Consider the following 6,237-nt stretch of genomic DNA (forward strand, 5'->3'; position numbering starts at 1 on the left):
GGTCGCTATGAGTCAGGTCTGACTTGACAACACATAACAACAAAACAACATCTGTCCTATCCCCTTCCCTGCCAAACAGTCCTTAATGTAAAACTGCAAATTCCCAGCCAAGAGAAAGGTGCTATTTCATCTGGTATTTAAAGGTATCACTCTTTCGTCCTAAAATATCTTAATGCTTTCTCCGATCCCCTGTGATCCTTTAAGTACAACAATCCTCAAAATGTATAGAAGAGTTTTCTGTTGATTCTAAAAGGTATCTATTTGGTGTGTGTGTGTGTGTGTTTGAGTGTCTTTAGTGATGAAATTCTGTTGACTGTGAACCATTATGAGAAAGGCCTCTCTAACCCTGTCCACGTGTCCCATACTTAAAATAAAATCACAATATCATTCGTGATACCCTGACTCTTTGTATAGCAACACAATAGTAAGATACATTGGCACTTTGTCATTATCACTGCCTTAAGTTGAAAATACGTCCACGTAGTATTTTCTTGCATTCTCCTCTTCTCCAGGTGGCGTACTGACTAATGCATTTGACTGTTAACCAGAAGGCTGGTGGTTCAAATCCACCAGCCACTCCTCAGAAGAAAGGTTGGGCAATCTACTTCTGTAGTGATACTGCCTTGGAAACTCAAAGAGGGGTCGCTATGAGTCGGAAGTGACTTGATGGCAGTGAGTTTTTCCTCTTCTCCAGAGAGTGCTGGGGCAGCAGTCAGAGTTGCCGTCAGCACCTGCAGTCACTGGCAATGTAAACTTGGCAGCTGTACCAGCCAGACACCAAGTTCTATCCTAGTCTAATATAGCTTCTGGGTGGCCAGCTGGTTTCCTGCTGACTTACAAATCTTCCATTGCCACCTGTAGTACTCCTAGAAGCCTGGACTATGGCTGGCTGCTGACTGCCCATTGCTTGGGAAAGGAGTGGACAACCTCTGACCCTTCCCTAGGACTTAGTAACTGAGTAGTAGAAATGGCTGTTAGGACTGAGGAGAATGTGTCTGGGGGTCGAAGGCTTGCTCGTTGTGGTAACTGCTGTTTCTACCCAAATTGCCTTGACTCTTCTCTTGGTGCCTTTCCCCGCTTTCATCCAGAAGTGTCCACCTTTCACAGCTGGTGCTTCCACATATCCGCCTCGGAGGGGAGCAGTTGGGAGCCTGAGTCCACTAGCCAAGTGGCTTTGAAAAAGCAGATGGTTCTACTTCATTTTTGGTACAGAATGTGCTCAAGGGTCTCAACCAGCCCCTGTAAAGGTCAAGTCAGCATGAACAATCTACATTTTTCACATCAATTACAGTGACTTGCGTGCTTAGTAGATACCGGAAAGAAGCATTCTTATTAAGTTCTTTTGCAAGTAGGCACTTGTCCAAGCAAGAAGGCCCTTGTTAAGTAGTTGGCAAACAAGGCTGTCTTACAAATTCTATCATTAAACTTTATGTTGGGAAGTTGGGCCAATAATAATGAGAAGTAGAGCCCTGTAGTAATTAACTGTATAAGGCTTTAGAGTCAAAGGGCCTGAATTTGAATTCTGGTTATAGACTTACTGTGTGGCTTTGGACAAACTACTGAACTTTTTTGCATCTTGGCTCCTTCATTTATAGATACTCATAACCTCTAAAGGCACTACATTTGAAGGTCAGATGTGGAAGTGCATAAAATATGCTTAAACCACAGCCTGACATGAGGTTGTTGTTGTTGCTGTATCCCAGAGTCAATTCTGACTCATTACGACCCTATAGGACAGAGTAGAACTGCCCCATAGGGTTTCCTACACTGTAATCTTTACTGTAGCAGACTGCCACATCTTTCTCCCACGGAGTGGCTGCTTGGGTCGAATTGCAGACCTTTTGGTTAGCGTCCAAGCACTTAATCATTATGCCAACCAGGGTTCCTTGATCTGAGATTAGTACTTATGAAATGTTTTAGGAGCACTTTTTTTCCTGGTCCTTTCACAAGGCTTCCACATGTGAATATGTCTAAATTTTTCAGTATAGCTGGCACTTAGCATGAATGGCACAAGTACCTTGATTAAGTTGGGTTGAGGTTAAATTCCCTTGCTTGAGTGGTTGCACGGGCCCATTTTACTATTGTGTAATTGAAAATTCTCAGCTTCAACCTTGATGACTGGTTCATGTAACATGCTGCAAGCCCCCCTGTAATTGTGGTCGGACAAAATGAATGTATGGGAAATGATATGACTTTCCCCCTTCCCCTTTGCTCAACACTGTGGTAGAGAAGGAAGAGGCCTCTCCGGAAAGCACTTGCAGCAAGTAAGAACACATGGGTGGGTTGGTGTTAGAACACTTAGTTCTTGGATTCTCCTCCTGGGCTTGGTTAGACTATTGGGCTAATAATGTTCATTCTATAGGAGATGGTTAGGATTCAGTGCTATTCAAGCAAGTGCAATTCGTGGCCACTGATGCTTTTACAGAAATGTTAATGCTTGTGAAATTCTCTAAAGTTCATATTTTCCATGCATCTGGAAAGTCTAGTTACCAAAATTGAATTGTCACTCATTGACTATAATTTCCATTTCTTTAGTGGTAGCTAGTCTGGGACTGGACTTGATTAAGGGCTCATGCCTTCCTTCCAAATTCCTCCTTCACCAATCTTCATTTGTCTAACAAACTGAGGGGCTTCCTGGATTTTCAGTTGAAATCTGAGAAGACCTGTTTAAGTGTCTGTGCATTCTCCATCACATGTGGTGGTGAGTGGCCACCACTTCTTTTCCTTTCATCCACCTCATCAGTGATACTTTTAAGGGCAACAGAGGTTTACACCAGAGCTTCACAATTTTTAATGTGCATGTGAGTCACCTAGTGTCTTTATTCACATGGAGGTTCTAATTTAGAAGGTCTGGGGTTGATACCACCTTGGAAACCCAAGGAGAGGTCTCTATGAGTCGAATTAACTCAATTAATCAATCAGTAAGTTGGTTTTTTTTAGGGGGGTAGGGTTTTTTTTTTAGGCCTAAGATACTCTGGGGGTCTAGTGGTTAAGGCTTTTGGCAGTTAACCAGTTCGAACCCCATAGAATAAAGATGAGGTGGTCTGCTTCCATAAAAATTTACAGCCTTGGGAACCCATTGGGGATGGCTATGAGTCAGAACCCACTTGAAGGTGGTGAGTTTGGTTTTGGTTTGGGGTTGGCCAGAATCGCTGCATTTCTAACAAACATCCAGGTGATGCCCTTGCTACTAGTCTGCAGATCATGATATTAAGAATACCTTGATCTCAAGTTATGTTCTGGAAGTTCCTCAGGGGGCCAATTTTCAAAACTTTACTAAGCCTTTCAGCAAATCTAGGTATTTGTTTCCCTGAATTCTCAAGTGGAACTTTCTGATCATTTTATCTTTCAGCAATAGTAAGCACTGTAAATTCATGCAGCGTAATTTAGCTCTACTTCTCTTGATTAGTTTATTTTATGTTGCTATTTATCATCCACTTAGAATTTTAATCCTTATGTATGTAGCTATTGCTGTGACAAGCAGTATATGCGTGAGTAGAAACGTATAGTCTGTTGAATGACTCCTTTCAGGCTGTTTTGCTTTTGCTGGCCTTTGGCTCCTGAGTTCTCTTTTGTTAATTTCACCATCAAATTCATGGCTTTGTCAAACTCAATGCAATGTATCACCTATCAGAGTCCTCTTTTGTGTTTCTGCTATTGGCACTTTCTCGGTTAACTCTGACCCCCATGAAAATTGCTCAGAATGAATCTTTTTGCTATCCACTTCATTCTTTAATAGGCAGTATACAGAAGCAATTTAGGGTTTCTCTGGACACCTTGTGTGATGAAACAGTGAATTTGAAAACAGAAACAAAAACAAACAAATGAAAAAACCCAGCAAATGTGTTTTAAAACATCTCTCCTATCTCCTCTTTTTTGAAAGCTTGAAACACATCTAAGGCCACACAGGCGATGACTGGGAAATACCTATTTCTTTGGGATGGAATGAAGTAGTCTAGAGTTAAGCAAACAAAAAGATCTTTTGATTAGAAGCACAATGAAAACAAACAAACAAAAAATCTTTTGATTAGAAGTACAAACTATGGAATCATCCGTGTCTTCCTGGCTCTTCTTCCTTTCCTAGTTGTCTATTCATAGTTCCCATCTCATAAGATCTCTAAAGCACTTTACTACATTGTCTAAAATTATTAACTAAAAACAATAGAAAATAATTTGCTGAATTATGACACTAACATGGAATATAAGCTGAGGTATTCCTCAATGTTTCCCAAACTTGACAGTCCATTTGAATCTCTGATGGAGCTTGTTAAAAATATAAATTTCTGGACCCAAACTCCCAGGAGTCTGATTTAGTAGGTCTGGGGTGTGAGGAGGCGATTCTTCTCAGTCTTTTTCTGTTGCTTCTTCTGTATCTATCTGATTTCTGTATGTTGGATCACTCTAGGCTCTGATGGTTTTCCTTCTTTATCTCCCTAGGTAGTTTTATTATTAGAGGCAGAGCTTTAATGACGATCATCCAGTGATGAATTCTATGTTTCTATCAACAGCCTGCTCTTTTCCCTTGAACCCCAGACTAATACATCAGCCACCTACCCAACATCTCAAACTTAACGTCTTGATTCCTTTTCCAAACCTGTTTCTCCTATAGTCTTCTCCAACTCAAAAATCTTTCTCTCTTATAACCTGCCTGCAATCTGTCAGCAAATATTAAACCTTCCAAATATATCCCAAATACTATTTCTCCCTCCATTCCTGCCATATTTGTTCCTTACTCTTTCTGGAATATACCACGCCTCAGGGCTTTTGCACTAGCTGTTCCTTTTGGTGGTGCTGTGGGTAAAGCATTGGGCTACTGATCAAAAGGTCAGCTGTTCTAACCCACCAGCCACTCTGTGGAGGAAAGATGAGGCTGTCTGCTTCTGTAAAGATTTACAGACTTTCTTTTGTAGAACTACAAAGCAGTTCTACTCTGTCCTATAGAGTCACCATGAATCAGAATCAACTCGATGGCAGTGAGTCTATTTATTTTTTTGGTTCCCCACTCCTCAGAAGGAAGGTTGGGCAATCTACTTCCGTAGTGATACCGCCTCGGAAACCCAAGTAGGGGTCGCTATGAGTCAGGTCTGACTCCACAGCACATAACAACAACAACAACATATGGTGAGAAGGTTCTTTCTTGAGATATTTGTATGCTACCTTCCTCTTCCTTCAGACCTTTGATTATATGTGATCTCAGCAGAGACGAACTCATAAAATAGTGACAGCTCTGCATCTCTACTTTATTTCTCTTACTCCCATCTGAAGTGCTTTGTATTTTTATTTCTTTATTGTCTGTCAGCAAATATTAAACTTTCCAAACATATTCCAAATACTATTTCATCAGAATATAAGGAGAGAAAAATTTTTTATGCCAGCAATTAGGAGGCACTTAACAGTTACTCAAAAAATATTTATTTAATGAATGGATGAAATAATGCCACATTTCCTGTCAATAATTTATTTTCTAAACATCAGTGTTGCATTTCCAACTACAAGTTTATTGAGGATAGGTACCATATCTTGTTTATCTCCGTGCTTTTTGCAATTGCACTAGGAAATAAATGTTTCTTGAGTGAATGAATAATAGTAGTGTAGAGGAAAGAACTCAGACATTAGAGACAAATGAGCAGTACTCAATTTCAGCTCTGCCATGTGATTCAGGCCAAGTCATTAGATCTTCCTGAGCCTTTACTTCCTCAAATGGCAATAAAAGTACATATGGTTATTCTAAGACTAAATGAGATAGCATATATAAACTTAATACAAGAACTTAAATACATTGGGAACTCTGTATATTGATATTGAGGTTCCTCATTCTGATCAATATTAACTGCTTCTCTCTTTCTTCTTTGTTATATAGGTAGCTCCTGACTTACTGATGTATTAGAGTTATGATGAACTGCACTTACTACTGTCTGGTTATTATTATTATTATTATTTTTTGTTACATCTTACCATTAGAATTTTACAGTGAAAGGATTGGCTGACATTTTTCTGAACTAAGTTGGGGGCTTCAATTGCTTGAAAACATGGACCCAGATGCCAATCATTTTGCTAACATCCATAAACAAATTCAACAATCAACTCTCATTAATTTTCTGCGTAGAAATGCCATCGTATTCCCAGGGACAATCCAGATGATTCAGAACATTCCACAAGTGGAGTTACTACCACAGATGACAAAATGCTGATGTTGTCCAACTCTTCTTCATTGTTGGAGTAAATTTTTATGATTTG

Source organism: Orycteropus afer, unplaced genomic scaffold (genome assembly GCF_000298275.1).
Source record: "Orycteropus afer afer isolate SDZICR_OR568_19922 unplaced genomic scaffold, OryAfe1.0 scaffold00214, whole genome shotgun sequence".
NCBI classification, from domain to species: domain Eukaryota; kingdom Metazoa; phylum Chordata; class Mammalia; order Tubulidentata; family Orycteropodidae; genus Orycteropus; species Orycteropus afer.